Here is a 14,801-nt window from a genome sequence, read left to right as displayed (position 1 = left end):
TCTGAAAAACAAACTGAGGGTTCTAGAGGGGAGGGGGGTGGGAGGATGGGTTAGCCTGGTGGTGGGTATTGAGGAGGGCACATTCTGCATGGAGCACTGGGTGTTATGCACAAACAATGAATCATGGAACACTTCATCTAAAACTAATGATGTAATGTATGGGGATTAACATAAGAATAAAATAAATAAATAAATAAATTCACTACAGTGAAATCCTAAGGCATTTAGAAACATCCTAGTAGATAACAAAAATATTGTATTTTGGACTATTTCTTTTAAAAGACCCAGAAGATATCTGGTTAAGTATATGGCTCCTAATTAACTAGTTCGGCAGATGATTCTAAAATGAATCAAGTTACCTCTGCTCTGGATTATTCCACTTTGCATCCTCTTATTCAATCATTAATCGCTATATGTTATTTGACTTATTTAGGATCTGTTTTTATCTGTTTTAGGGTTTTTAAAAAAGACTTTATTTATTTTAGAGAGAGTGAGTGAGGGAGCTTGAGCGGGGGGAGCAGCAGAGGGGTAGAGAGAGGGAGGGGGAAAGAATCTCAAGCAGACTCTGCACTGAGCATGAGCCCATCACTGGGCTTGATCTCAAGACCCTGAGATCATGACCTGAACTGAAACCAAGAATCGGAGGCTTAATCGACTGTGCCACCCCAGTGCCCCTAAAAATGTTTTTAATCAGAGAAGTGCAATGAAAAAGAACAATATCATTTGGAGAAATAAACAATAATAGGAAAGTGGGGTGATTTAATGTGGCATCATAAAATATGGTTGTTCTTTCATCCTTTTACCTCGAAGGGTTATTTTATTTTATTTTTTTTAATCTATTTGACAGAGAGAGAGAGCAGAAGCAGGGGGGAGTGGCAGAGGGAGAGGGAGAAGCAGGCTCCCTGCTGAGCTGGGAGCCCGAGGAGGGACTCAATCCCAGGACTCTGGGATCATGACCTGAGCCAAAGTCAGCCCCTTAACCGATTGAGCCACCCTGGCATCCCTTGAAGAGTTATTCTTAAGGAGCTTCTATAAAATGGAATGAATCAGACGGCCATGCCGATAGCTGGTTAACACTTTCTAGCAAATACTTCTTTGTAAACTCTAGCTGAGACTGTATGTTTGAATACTGTAATCTATATATTGAAAACCAGAAACCTGATTTTGAATTTTCAGTATATATCCTGGCAACTGACCATTGAGTAAAGTCCTTGATTTTCTGTCCAGTTTTGCCATTGAGAATGAACAAGTCATATTTCTTAGAACCTCAGTTTCCTCATTTCTACAGTGAGGAGGCTGGGCCAGATGATCTCTAAGGTCTTATCCTTCCAACAGATTTTGGTTCTATCATCCAGCCCTTCTTATTTTATTTTCGGTAGTTCTTAATGTGTCTTTTGATCAATATTTTATAGATATATAATTTACATACGGTCAAATACACAAATTTTAAATATATTGCTTGATGACAATCCAGCTTTCTTGAGATATAATTAACTACCATGAAATTCACCTGTTAACATGTACAATTCAATGGTTTCTATTCTGTTTATAGATTTTGTAACCTTTATCATAATCTACTTTAGAAAATCTCCATCCCCACAAAAAAGAAAACTTGTACCCATTAGCAGCCGCTCCTAGTTCTCTTTCTCCCTCCTTCCCTCTCAGCCCTTGACAACCACTAATCTACTTTCTATCTTTATGTATTTGTTTATTCTGGATCTTTTATATAAATGGAATCTCACAATATGTAGTCTTTTGTGGCTGGCTTTTTTCATTTAGTATAATGTTTTTAAGGTTCAGACCTGTTATAGAAAGTACCAAGAGCTCCTGGGTGGCTCAGTCAGTTAAGCATCTGACTCTTCGTTTTGGCTCAGGTTGTGATCTCATGGTTGTGGGACTGAGTTCAAAATTGGGCTTCGTGCTCAGCTGGGAGTCTGCTTGAAGATTCTCTTCCTCTGCTCCTGTCCCCACTTCCGTGCGTGTGTTCTCTCTCTCTCTCTCAAATAAATAAATAAATCTTAAAAAAAAAAAAGGGGGTGCCTGGGTGGCTCAGATGGTTAAACGTCTGCCTTCGGCTCAGGTCATGATCCCAGCGTCCTGGGATCGAGTCCCACATCGGGCTCCCTGCTCCTTGGGAGCCTGCTTCTCTCTCTCTGTCTCTCATGAATAAATAAATAAAATCTTAAAAAAAAAAAGTACCAATCCTTTATTCCTTTTTGTTGCCAAATAGTGTTCCATTTTATGTATATATTACTTTTTTCTTTACCTGTTCATTAGTTGATGGGCATTTAGGCTGATTCCACCTTTTAGTTATTATGAATTATGCTGCCATGAACATTTATGTAGATATATATTTATATTCTTCTTGGGTAGATACCTAAGATTGCAGGGTCATATGGTAGCTTTGGTTAACATTTTGAGGCATTGCCAAACTATTTCCCAAAGTGGTTGTAACATTTTACATTTCCACTAGCAGTGTATGAAGGTTTCCATTTTTCTACATCTTTGCTAACATTTTTTGTATTTTTGGTTATAGCTATCCTATTATGTGTGAAGTGGTATCTCATTGTTTGATGACTTTTTAAAAAGACTTATTTATTTATTTGAGAGAGAGCACACATGAGCTGGAGGGGCAGCAGGAGAGGGAGAGAGTATCCCAAGCAGACTCTGTGCTGAGCGGGGAGCCCAACATGGGGCTAGAGCTCATGACCCTGAGATCATGACCTGAGCTGAAACCAAGAGTGGGACACTCAACCAACTGTGCCACGCAGGTGCCCCTGTTCAGTGATTTTTTACACATCTACACCTTTGTGACTTCCATCCAGATAAAGATATCTGACATTTTCATCGTCCCTGAAAGTGTTTTTACACCTTTTTTTAGTAAACATCAGTTGTCTGTCCCTAGGTAACCACCCTTCTGACTTCTATCGCCATAGATTAGTTTTGCCTGTTCTTGAACTTAACAGAAATGGAATCAAAGAGTATATATGACTTATGCATCAAAGTACATGAATGTTCATAGCAGCATTATTCATAATAGCTAAAAAATGGAAGAAACTTAAATGTCCATTAATTGATGAATGGATAGATGACATATGGTAGATCTATAAAATGGAATACTCTTTGTCCATAAAAAGGAAAGATGTACTTACACACACTTTTGTGTATGGCTGCTTTTTACCAATGTAATGATTTTGAGATTTATCCATGTGTGTATCAATAGTGGATACTGTTCCATTGGATACTGGAACAGCATTCCTTTTTATTGCTGAGCAGTATTCCATTGCAAGTAGACCCTTCATAGTTCTTGACAAAATGACACTCAAGAAGCATCTATGCTTGTTTATAAAATCTCTTAGCAATCTAGGAAAAGAAGGAATTTACTCAAAGTGATGAAAAGGGTGTATCAGAGGACCTTTGGTAAGTATTATACTGACTAATAAAACTTGCAAAGCATTCTCAATTATGTCAGGGATGGGCCTTAGTTTGAATTGCATTCATGGCTGTTAAGAAACAAACCTTAAAATTTCAGTGGCTTAACAAAATAGAAGTTTATTTCTTGCTAATATATCAGTACAATGTGGATGTTCCTTATTAGCAGTGGGCTGTTCCAGAACTCATTCAGAGACCCAGGCTTTTTCCGTATGTGACTCTGCCAGCCTTTAAGACAGCAGGGTTCTCTGCATTTAGCCACCACAGCAAAAAAGAGTAGCGAAGGCATTCTTCTTTCTTAATTAACTTTGCCTAGAAGTGACAAATCTTTTCTGCTTACAACTGCAATTATATCCATGGACTTTTAAATTTAAATTATCAACTAAATTTAAATTTAAATTATAAACCAAAATCATGAGTACATTTAATACTAGCTCAACCAATAGTTCCTTTCTGAAGCTATGTCTTGTAGAATAGAAATCTGAATCAAATACAGTTTTGCTGAGTTTTGAAGAAGAAAATAGAATATTTCAGTTCATGAGTTGGAAGGCAAAGCCAAAGACTGAGCAACACAATTTAACATTATAGTCAGAAGATATCCCATATTATAGTAGCAACATTAAAACTGTGACTATAGCTTCTAAAAGCCTCACAGTTTTTAGACAAGTCTGAAACCTTGAATATAATTCAGTATGAGTTGTTACAGTCATCCTCACTTTTTATTTCTTCCCTATTCTTAATGATTAACTATATCCATGGCTCCCAAACTACGGAGATATGCCAGGCATTCTACTGAACTTACAGGGTGAGAATATTTTACATTTTCAAGATGGACACAATGTCATCTGTGGAGACACCACACATACTATGGTATTAAGTTCGAGCCTAACTAATAATAAACAGTAATTGTTGGGTATTTCTTTTAACCTATGATGATTAGTCACATTGAGCATCTTTTTTTTTTCAAATTTTTAAATTAACATATAATGTATTATTTGTTTCAGGGGTACAGGTCTGTGATGCATCAGTCTTACACAATTCACAGCGCTCACCATAGTACTTACCCTCCCCAATGTCCATCACCCAGCCACCCCATCCCTCCCACCCCCCTCCACTCCAGCAACCCTCAGTTTGTTTCCTAAGATAAGAGTCTCTTATGGTTTGTCTCCCTCTCTGGTTTCATCTTGTTTCATTTTTCCCTCCCTTCCCCTATGATACTCTGTCTTGTTTCTCAAATTCCTCATATCAGTGAGATCATATGATAATGTCTTTCTCTGTTTGACTTATTTCGCTCAGCATAATACCCTCCAGTTCCATCCACGTCATTGCAAATGGCAAGATTTCATTCCTTTTGATGGCTGCATAATATTCCATTGTATAAATATACACATCTTCTTTATCCACTCATCTGTTGCTGGACATCTAGGCTCTTTCCATAGTTTGGCTATTGTGGACATTGCAGCTATAAACATTGAGGTGCATGTGCCCCTTTGGATCCCTACATTTGTATCTTTGGGGTAAATATCCAGTAGTGCAATTGCTGGGTTGTAGGGTAGCTCTATTTTCAACTTTTTGAGGAACCTCCATACTGTTTTCCAGAGTGGCTGCACCAGCTTGCATTCCCACAGTGTAGGAGGGTTCCCCTTTCTCCGCATCCTCGCCAACATCGGTCCTTTCCTGACTTGTTAATTTTAGCCATTCTGACTGGTGGGAGGTGGCATCATGTTGAGCATCTTTTCTTGTGCCTATTGGCCATTTGTATATCTTCTTCAGGGAAATGGACTTGAATAAAGTCCTTTGTTGATTTTTTGATTTGGGTTTTGTTGTTGTTGAATTGCTGGAGTTTTTTATATATTCTGGATATTAATCTCTTGTCAGACATATGATTTGCAAGTATTTTCTCCCATTTTTATGGGTTGCCTTTTCATTTTGTTGATTGTGTCCTTTGATGAAAAAAGTTTTTAATTTTGATATAATCCAATTTATTTTTTCTTCTGTTGCCTATGTTTCTGGTGTCATATCTAAGAAATCATCTTGAACTCCAAATTCAATAATGTTTTCTTCTAAAGGGTTACATTTCGGTGTTTGGTCTATTTTGATTTAATTTTTCCATATGGTGTGTATGTTGTATGAGGGTCCAACTTCATTCTTTTGCATGTGAATATCTGGTTTCTTTCTTTCTTTCTTTCCTTTCTTTCTAGATTTTATTTATTTTAGAGAGAGAGAGAGAAAGCATGAGTTGGGGGAGGGGTGAAGGGGGAGGGAGAGGGACAAGCAGACTCTGTGATAAGCACAGAACCCCAGGTGCGGCTCCCTTCCAGGACCCTGAGATCAGGACCTGAGCTGAAACCAAGAGTTGGACTCTTCACCAACTGAGCCATCCAGGCGCCCCATCTGGTTTTCCGAACACTATTTCTTGGAATAGTGCTGAATGGTCTTGGCACTCTTGTCAAAAATCATTTGATTATGTATGCAGGGGTTTGTTTCTGGGCTGTTTATTCTATGCCATTGCTCTACATGTCTGTCTTTATGATAGTATCACACTATTTTGGCTACTGCAGCTTGGTAATAAGTTTTGAAATCAGGAAATGTGAAACCTCTGATTTTGTTATTCTTTTTCAAGATTGTTTTGGCTATTTGGGGTCCTTTGAAATTCCAAATGAATTTTAGGATGGATTTTTCTCTTTCCACAAAAACACCATTGGGATTTTGATAGGATAGTTCTGGAATATTACAAATGTTGACTGCAATTATCACTGTCATTGTTACTATTATTAAGTTTAAAATCAATTTGGTGACCTGGAATTCCTGTATACAGAACTTGGGGGAAAAAAAATCACTGAAACAAACAAATAAATAAAATATATGACTTAAGCTCCTGTAAGCTTTTTAAAAACTTAATTTTATTGAAGTATAATGTATGTACAATAAGTTGCATTCTTTTAAAGGACAGTTTGATGAGTTTAGATAGTTCTGTGTACCTGTGAAAACACCACATAATCAAGATACTGAACATTTCCATCATCACCCTCCCCCCCCAAATTTCCTCATGCCTGTGTGTAGTCTATCTCTCCTGCTTCTGGCTTCAGGTAATCACTGGTCATTTTATGTCACTATATATTAGTCTGCATTTTCTTGCATTTTATGTAAATGGCATCATATAATGTGTACTCTTTTTTGTGTCTGGCTTCTTTTACTCAGCATAATGATTTTGAGGTTTATGCATGTTCTTTATCCAGGCATATATCAAGATTTCATGAATTTTTGTTGTGAACATTTTGGAGAATATTCTTCTTGCCTTTTTTACACCTATACCTATGCTGTTTTTAGTAAAACTTATACTATATATACTACTCTGTATTTTGCTTTTCCTACTTAACATGGGACTTTTTATTTTAATGAGTATAGAGTTCCACCATCATTTTAGACAGCTGTATAGTATTCTGCTGCATTTATGCACAGTACACTGAAACTAGCCATTTTGCTGTTGTTAGACCTTTAGGTTGTTTCCACTTTTGCTTTTTATGATTAATCTTACAGTGGACATCATTGTACAAATATAATTATACATTTCTCTAATTATTTCTTTATGATAAACTACAAGGAAAATTGCTGGCTCTTAAAAAAAAATAAGTTTTAAAGACATTTGATACTTGTTGCCAAATTGCCTTCTAGCTCTTTTTTGTTTGTTTGTTTTACCAGCTTTGTGTCCTTGGGCATGTTACTTAAACTTTTTGAGCATCAGTTTCATCATCCATTATATGGAGATAATGTGAAAATATATTATTTTAAAACCGCATATGGTAATAACTCAGTGGCAGCTATTATTACTGAAAAAAAAGTTTTTCCAGTTCATGTTCCTACCTGGAGTGTTTAAGAGCTTGTGGCTTCTCAACATCTCCAATACTTACATAAGTTATTATCATTAAAAAAATCTTTGCCAATTTGACCAATCTGATCAAAAGAAAAAATACATCTTTTGTGAACTGTCTTTCATGATTATGGTTTTAAATAGTTTTTCAAACATTGGCATGAACAATAGGACACCAAGTTTTTAGAGCGTACTCTTAACAATTAGGAGTGAAAGACAGGTGATTATGCCATAAGTAAATTCAATAAGTTTGGTATCTTCCTTTATATATTTGTGAATTCATGCTGTTGGTATTCATTGTAACTGAAATTCAGGGCATCAGATTGAGTGTATTTAAAGGATTCAATATAAATCAACTTTAAAGATATATTTTGCCATTATTACTGTTCCATAATGGCCTGGCTCTTTATGGAACCTGGATGCTAATGAAATGAAGTAGAGCTGCAGAAGCCCAAATTTATTTAATCTGTGTGTGTGTGTATGTGTGTGTGTGTGTGTGTCTATGTAAAAGAACTGCAGGGCTAAGATGTTTTCGTTACGTTTTATTTCCAGGAAATACACATTGTCAGATTGTCCCTGGTAACTTTACGTTATCAACATCACTAAATGTAATCAAGCTATTTACTCAAGAGCTTTAAAAAATTTTAATATTTAAGTCTGAATGGAGGTAGGGGAAGTAGGAGTAGAAGGTGGAAAGAGAAAGGAAAAGAAGTGTATTGAGTGTTTCTGTTTTGGCTTTATCCTTGGTGTTCACAAACTTTCAGAAGGGAGAAGTTCCTGACTCCTCTCTTTCTGTGATGGAATAGAAATGGGCACCTTTTCCATCTTGGGGCACCAAGAAGGGACCTCCTGGCCACTTCATCCTCCCCCACCATCATGTATGTGACAAAAACCAAACCAAACCAAACCAAACCAAACCAAAACAAAAAGCAATCCTTCTCTTTCCTCCACCATTCTGCAGACTTAAGAAACTGTTCTATTAAAATGCCTTTAGGTCTTAATGTGAATGACAGTAATAAGGCATTCAATTTTCAACTCTTTAATAAGGTTGTTTACTGACTGGTGACCCAGTACTGATAATGGAGCAAATGCTCTTTTGAAAGAGGAAAAGTCTGATTCAGTGTCACAGGGGAGAACTTTGGGCTTTGAAGTGGTAGTATTAGAGCATGTGTCCTTGGCAGTTGTCTCATTTCTTTGAGCCCCATTTTTCCCATATATATATATTATATATATGTTTATTTATGAATTTTACTAAGAAAGAGATGCATAGCACACAATTTACAAATTATAAGATAGAAAATATTTTTTTTTTAAAAAGAAAGATTTTATTTATTTATTTTAGAGAGAGAAAACGAGTTGGTGGGGGAGCAGAGGGTGAGGGAGAAGCAGACTCCCCACTGAGCAGGGAACCCAATGCCTAGGACCCCGGGATCATGACCTGAGCCAGAGGCAGATGCTTAACTGACTGAGCCACGCAGGCACCCCAGAAAATACTCATTTATTGTAAATTCCGTATAGCCAATTGATTCTCACAACATGCTGATTTTGCCAAATGCATGCATCCATAGCCAACCTCTGGTTGCAACTCAGCTATGATTTGACAATTTTTTTGCTATTTATAATGTAACAGCTACAGATAGAAATGACACAGTTTTAAGTTTAGCCTGTGTTATTAACATTTTATGCAACATTTCTAAAGTCTAGATAGACAATAAAAACAAAAAGTAAAGACCTGATTTGCCAGTTTCCCTGGTGTAAATATTTCCATTGTGGCTGATTTAAGCTACTGACATGATGGCACTGAATATGGAATTGGGAAGGGATATATAATAGTGCACTATTACATATTATTTCACCAAACAGATAAAATAGATATAAATAACTTCCAAAAACATAAATAATAGTTAAGATAATTAGGAATTGAAGAGTTTTGCCTGTTTGTTATCTTTATTTTTAAATATAATTTAACTGTAAATTTATATAAATTAACTTTTTAAAAGATTTTCTTTATTTATTTTAGAGAGACAGAGGGAGAAGGGGAAAGAGCACATGAGCAGAAAGCGGGGCAGAGGGAAAGGGAGAGAATCTCAAGCAGACTCCTTGCTGAGCTCGGAGTGTGACATGGGGCTCAATCTCATGATTCTGAGATCATGACCTCAGCTGAAACCAAGAGTTGGTCCCTTAACCCACTGAGCCACCCAGGTGCCCCTATATAAATTAATTTTTAATAATGGTATGTTAAATAACTGGCTTATAATATTCCTGAAAATTACAGTGAGCTCTTGTGGGCTGGTAGGAGCTGGCCATAGCAAACCACTGACTCCTTCTCAGAGGCCTCCATATTCTTGCTCCAATCTGGACTGGTTGATTTCTAGGATTACTGCAGGGTTATCATTTTAGGATTTCCCTTTTACTATTCCTCTTATTTTCTTTTTGCTTTATTATTCCCTCATCTTGCTGGAGAACACCTGCAAGTAACTTGCAAAGAAGTTACCTTTATATATGGAATGGGTAGATTTTCTGAGTCCTTGCATGCTTGCTGACATCCTTATTTTCTCCTCTTATACTTAATTGAAAGTTTGAGTTGAAAATAATTTTCCCTCAAAAATTTGAAAGGTTTGCCCTGTTGAGTTTTAGAAGCTTGGGCTGCTGATAAGCAATTTGGTGCATACTTTCTCCCACTCTGGAAGATTTTAGGATCTTTTCTTCATCTTGGGGTTCTGAAATTTCGTAGAGATGTGTCTAGGCCTATGTCTCTTTTCATTCATTTTGTAAGATACTTGGTGGGACTTTTCAAAATGAAGATCAATGTCCCTCTTTTTATATAGGATCTTTGATAATCTTCTCTCCTCCATTTTTTCTCTTTTTTTCCTGAAGCCTTATCAATCAAATGTGAGGCTTCTCAGATTGACTCTCTCTCTCTCTCTCTCACACACACACACACACACACACACATCTCATATTTTTTCTATATTGTCTTTTGTTCTTGATCCTGGGAGATTTTCTCAACCTACCTTCTAACTCTCTACTAAATTTCAGTATAGGCAATCATGTATTTTAATTTCCAAAGCGATTTCTTATTCACAAATTGTTTTTTTCTCACAGCATCCTTTTATTTTATTTTATTTTAGCACCCTTTTATTTTATGGACCCAATATTTTCTGAAATCTCCCTGAGGATATGATTATAATTTTAAAAGCTTTCTTCCCCTCCTTGATTGCCTTTGTATTTTCCAAGGCCATTTTTCTTCTTTATTTTGAGTTTTTCCTCATGTTTCTAAACTTGTGAATACTTGATAGTATATTGATTTCCACTTTGTGGGATTAAGAATATAATTGGACAAATGACAAGATATGTATATTTAAGAATATTCACACAGTTTTATTTTTAATAATAATGATAGCCAGCATATATTGAACACTTTTTATGTGCCAGGCATATGTTTATGTGCTCTATATTTTTAAACTCAATTGTCACAACTGTTTGAAGTAGATATTATTATATTCCCATTTTATAGATGAGGAAACAGATCCAGCGAGGTTTAAGCAACTTGCCCGTGATTGCATATTTAGTAGGTGGCAAGATTCTGACTCAGGCTGAGAATCCAGAGTGAGTGTGTGGGGTTTTTGTTTTGTTTTGTTTTGTTTAGTTTTTAGTAGGCTCCATGACTAGCATGGAGCCCAATGCAGGGTTTGAACTCACCACCCTGAGATCAAGACCTGAGCTGAGATCAAGAGTCAGAAGCTTAACCGACTGAGTCACCCAGGTGCCCCCAGAATGAGTGTTCTTAACCAATGAGTAATAGCAGTGATATCGTAGAGAAAGATTAGAAATAGTTAGACCTAAATATTAATAGTGTTTATATCTGGGTTGTGTGATTATGAGTACTATTTTTGTGAATTTCCTTTTATTTAAATTTTAAAAATTTGGAATAATGGGTACATATAAATTTTAAAATTGCTATTTTTAAATTGAGATAGAAATCACATACCATAAAATTTACCTATACAAAGTGTCCAATTCAGTGGTTTTTATACGTTCACAAATTGCATGACCTCACTAACTCTAGAACATTTTTGTCACCCAAAAAAGAAATCCGCTAACCATAAAGCAGTCACTCTTCATTCTCTGTTCTCCCCAGCCCCTGCCAACGAGTTGTCTGCTTTCTATCTTTATGGATTTACCTATTATGGTAAATAAATAAATGGAATCATATGATATGTGGCCTTTTGTGTTTGGTCTCTCACTTAACATAATTATGTGCCACCCCAGGCAGCTAAAAAATTAAAAATTTAAAAAATTTAAAAATTGCCTCTGCTTTTTTGGATAAATGCCCATAGGAAAAGGTTGTTAGCCCTGGATGAGCTCTGAGTTAGGTCAAATAGAGTGCGTTCTGAGTGGGGATTTCCAGAGAACCACCAGACAGATTTCTGTGAGTAGGGTTTTGTAGGAGTTCTAACCCCTCTTTTTTTTCAAGTGGCTGCCAGATTGTGGGTCGTTGATTTTCCAGGCTCACTGTGGAGATAGGGAAAGGGGATGGGAACAAGGCAAGTGCAAATGCCACAAAACTTGCTTTTCTTACTGAGAGCAAGCCATGTTTCTGGAATAAACACTCTGAATGGCTGCAAGCATTTGATTGATTTCCAGAGTTATGAAAAGTTGATTCTGATGATTTTTGCTGGAGTTTTCATTGCCTTTGTGGAGGAGAGAATTTTCAAGGTCCTTACTCTGCCATTTTTGTTGACATCACTGATTACAGATATTTCAAAATTTATTCTCTTTGTGCAGTTTTTCTTTAATTTTTCACACTGTTCTTGCATTGAGCAAGACATTATTATAATAATAATGGAACTATTATTATTATTATTTTGGTTTAAAACAATACAAATTTGTTCTCTCACAGTTCTGGAGGCTAGAGGTCTGAAATCAAGGTGTTTGCTGGGCCATGCTTTTTATAAAACCTCCAGGGGAGGATGCTTCCTTGCCTCTTGCCTCTTCTAGCTTCTGGAAGAATCCCAGACATTCCTTGATTTATGGAAACATCACTCCAATCTCTGCCTCCATCTTCACATGATGTTCTCCCTGTGTCTCTTTGAGTGAGACATTTTCACTTAAGAAAAAAAGTACTTACTGAATATATAATTTTCAACTCTAGGTTTTACTTTTGTTATATTTTATTTTGTTTTGATTTTTACTAGAGTTTGTGAAGACAGGAAAAGGAATACTTGGGAAAGAACAAAATGACAGTACTGATTATCAGAATCAGAATCAAAAGAATCACTAAGTTTTAATTTTATGTATTAACAGATTTTTTTTTTTTTTAAGATTTTACCTATTTATTTGACAGAGAGTTAGTGAGAGCAGGAACACAAGCCGGGGGAGTGGGAGGAGAAGCAGGCTTCCCGTGGAGCAGGGAGCCTGATGCAGGCCTCGATCCCAGGACCCTGGGATCATGACCTGAGCTGAAGGCAGACGCCCAACGACTGAGCCACCCAGGCACCCCAGTATTAACAGATTTTAATCATTTTTTTCAAATAGAGAAATTAAGGAGAATCAATTAAAATTGTTACTAAAGGATAAGCATCCTATAAAAAACCTGATTTGTAATAAATGAGGAGTATGTCTCGTGAATTTTATTTGACTAATAATGATAAAACTATAATAAATGTCATTTTGTAAAGTGACTCTGAGTATTTTAGGTGATTTTGTCTATTATGTAATTTAAAATCAGTATGCATCAAATCTCATTCTATGAAGTTCATAATGAATTTTAATCTGTTCTTCGCCAACTCATCTTTTTGGATTATCCATTTTCTCCTTTAATAACTAAATTCTGGGGTGTCTGGATAGCTCAGTCAGTTAAGCATCTGACTCTTGATTTCAGCTCAGGTCTTGATCTCAGGGTTGTGAGTTCAAGCCCATACTAGGAATGGGCCTACTTAAAAAAAAAAAAAAAGTAAAGAAACAAAAACAAAAAGTTTTTTGTAAGTCCATATGGGTTCTGCAGTGGTTTTGAAATTGTTTTCAATGGTGGTTTCTAGCCCTGGCAAGCTAAGATTTAAGAGTTTATGTATAAATATTAACTGTTAAGACAAACAAGGTGCTAACTGAAAAAGATGGCCCAAGTTTCGATCTCAAGAGAAATGAGTGTATGTTAATATGAAGAACTGTAGATAACTGTTCATAACACCTTTATTTGTGATAAGCAGAAACTGGAAACAACCCAAATGATGAAACCTGGTAAAATCATCTATGTATAGGGCTTTTAAAAGTGGTAGCTCTTCAACTACCTATTCAATTTCTCTAAGGTTTTGGTTTATTTACATTTTCAACCTCTTTTTGAATTAATTCTGATCATTTATATTTTCTGAACAGAAAAAGATCTATTTCATCTAGATTTTCAAATTTCTTATTTTAGAATTTTCTCATAATAGTAATAATAACATTAATCCCACTTCTCCCTATGATTTTCTTATGTTTTTGTGTTTTTTCTTTTTCTTAATCAAACCTATTAAATGTCTATTTAATTATTTTTTTTAAAGATGAACTTTTGTTTTTATTTTCTTGATCTGCTCTATTATATATTTTTATTTTCCACTTCTATAAGTTCTACATTTATATTTATTTAGTTCTTTATCTTTTGTATTTTAGATTGTCTTATTATTTGTTTTCTAGCTTTTAAAATTATATGCCAAATTCACTTATTTTTAAGCTTTTTAATTTTCTTATAACTGTACCTTGAGTATTGTTTTGCTGTATTCCATATGAGATGTAGTATTCTATGTTCTGTATAGTTTTTTCATTGTTCATTTCAAAATTATTTCTATTCAAATTCTTCATATTCATGGTTTTTAATTTTAATTTTAAAAAAATTTTAAAAGATTTATTTATTTATTTGACAGAGAGAGAGAGCACAAGCAAGGGGAGCAGCAGAGGGAGAGGGAGAAGCAGATTCTTCCCTGAGCAGGGAGCCTGATGTGGAGCTTGATCCCAGGACCCTGGGATCATGACTTGAGCCGAAGGCAGATCTGAGTGACTGAGTCACCCAGGTGCCCCATATTCATACTTTTTAAAAAAAAGATTTATTTATTTGAGAGAAAGAGAGCTCGAGAGTGAGAGGGGCAGAGGGAGAGGGAGAGAGAATCTTAAGCAGATTCCATGCTGAGTGCAGAGCCCAATATGGGGCTTGATCTCAAGACCCTGAGATCATGACCTGAGCCGAGATCATGACCTGAGCCGAAATCAAGAGTCAGACACTTAACCTACTGAGCCACCCAGGCATCCCATTCATATTCATACCTTTTTTTTTTTTTAAAGATTTTATTTATTTATTTGACAGAGAAAGACACAGCGAGAGAGGGAACACAAACGGGGAGTGGGAGAGGGAGAAGCAGACTCCCTGCCGAGCAGGGAGCCCGATGCGGGACTCGATCCCGGGACTCCAGGATCATGACCTGAGCCGAAGGCAGTCGCTTAACCAACTGAGCCACCCAGGCGC

This window comes from Leptonychotes weddellii, chromosome 14, assembly GCF_054177405.1.
Source record: "Leptonychotes weddellii isolate Sample4059 chromosome 14, ASM5417740v2, whole genome shotgun sequence".
Taxonomy (NCBI): domain Eukaryota; kingdom Metazoa; phylum Chordata; class Mammalia; order Carnivora; family Phocidae; genus Leptonychotes; species Leptonychotes weddellii.
This window is presented reverse-complemented; position numbering follows the sequence as displayed.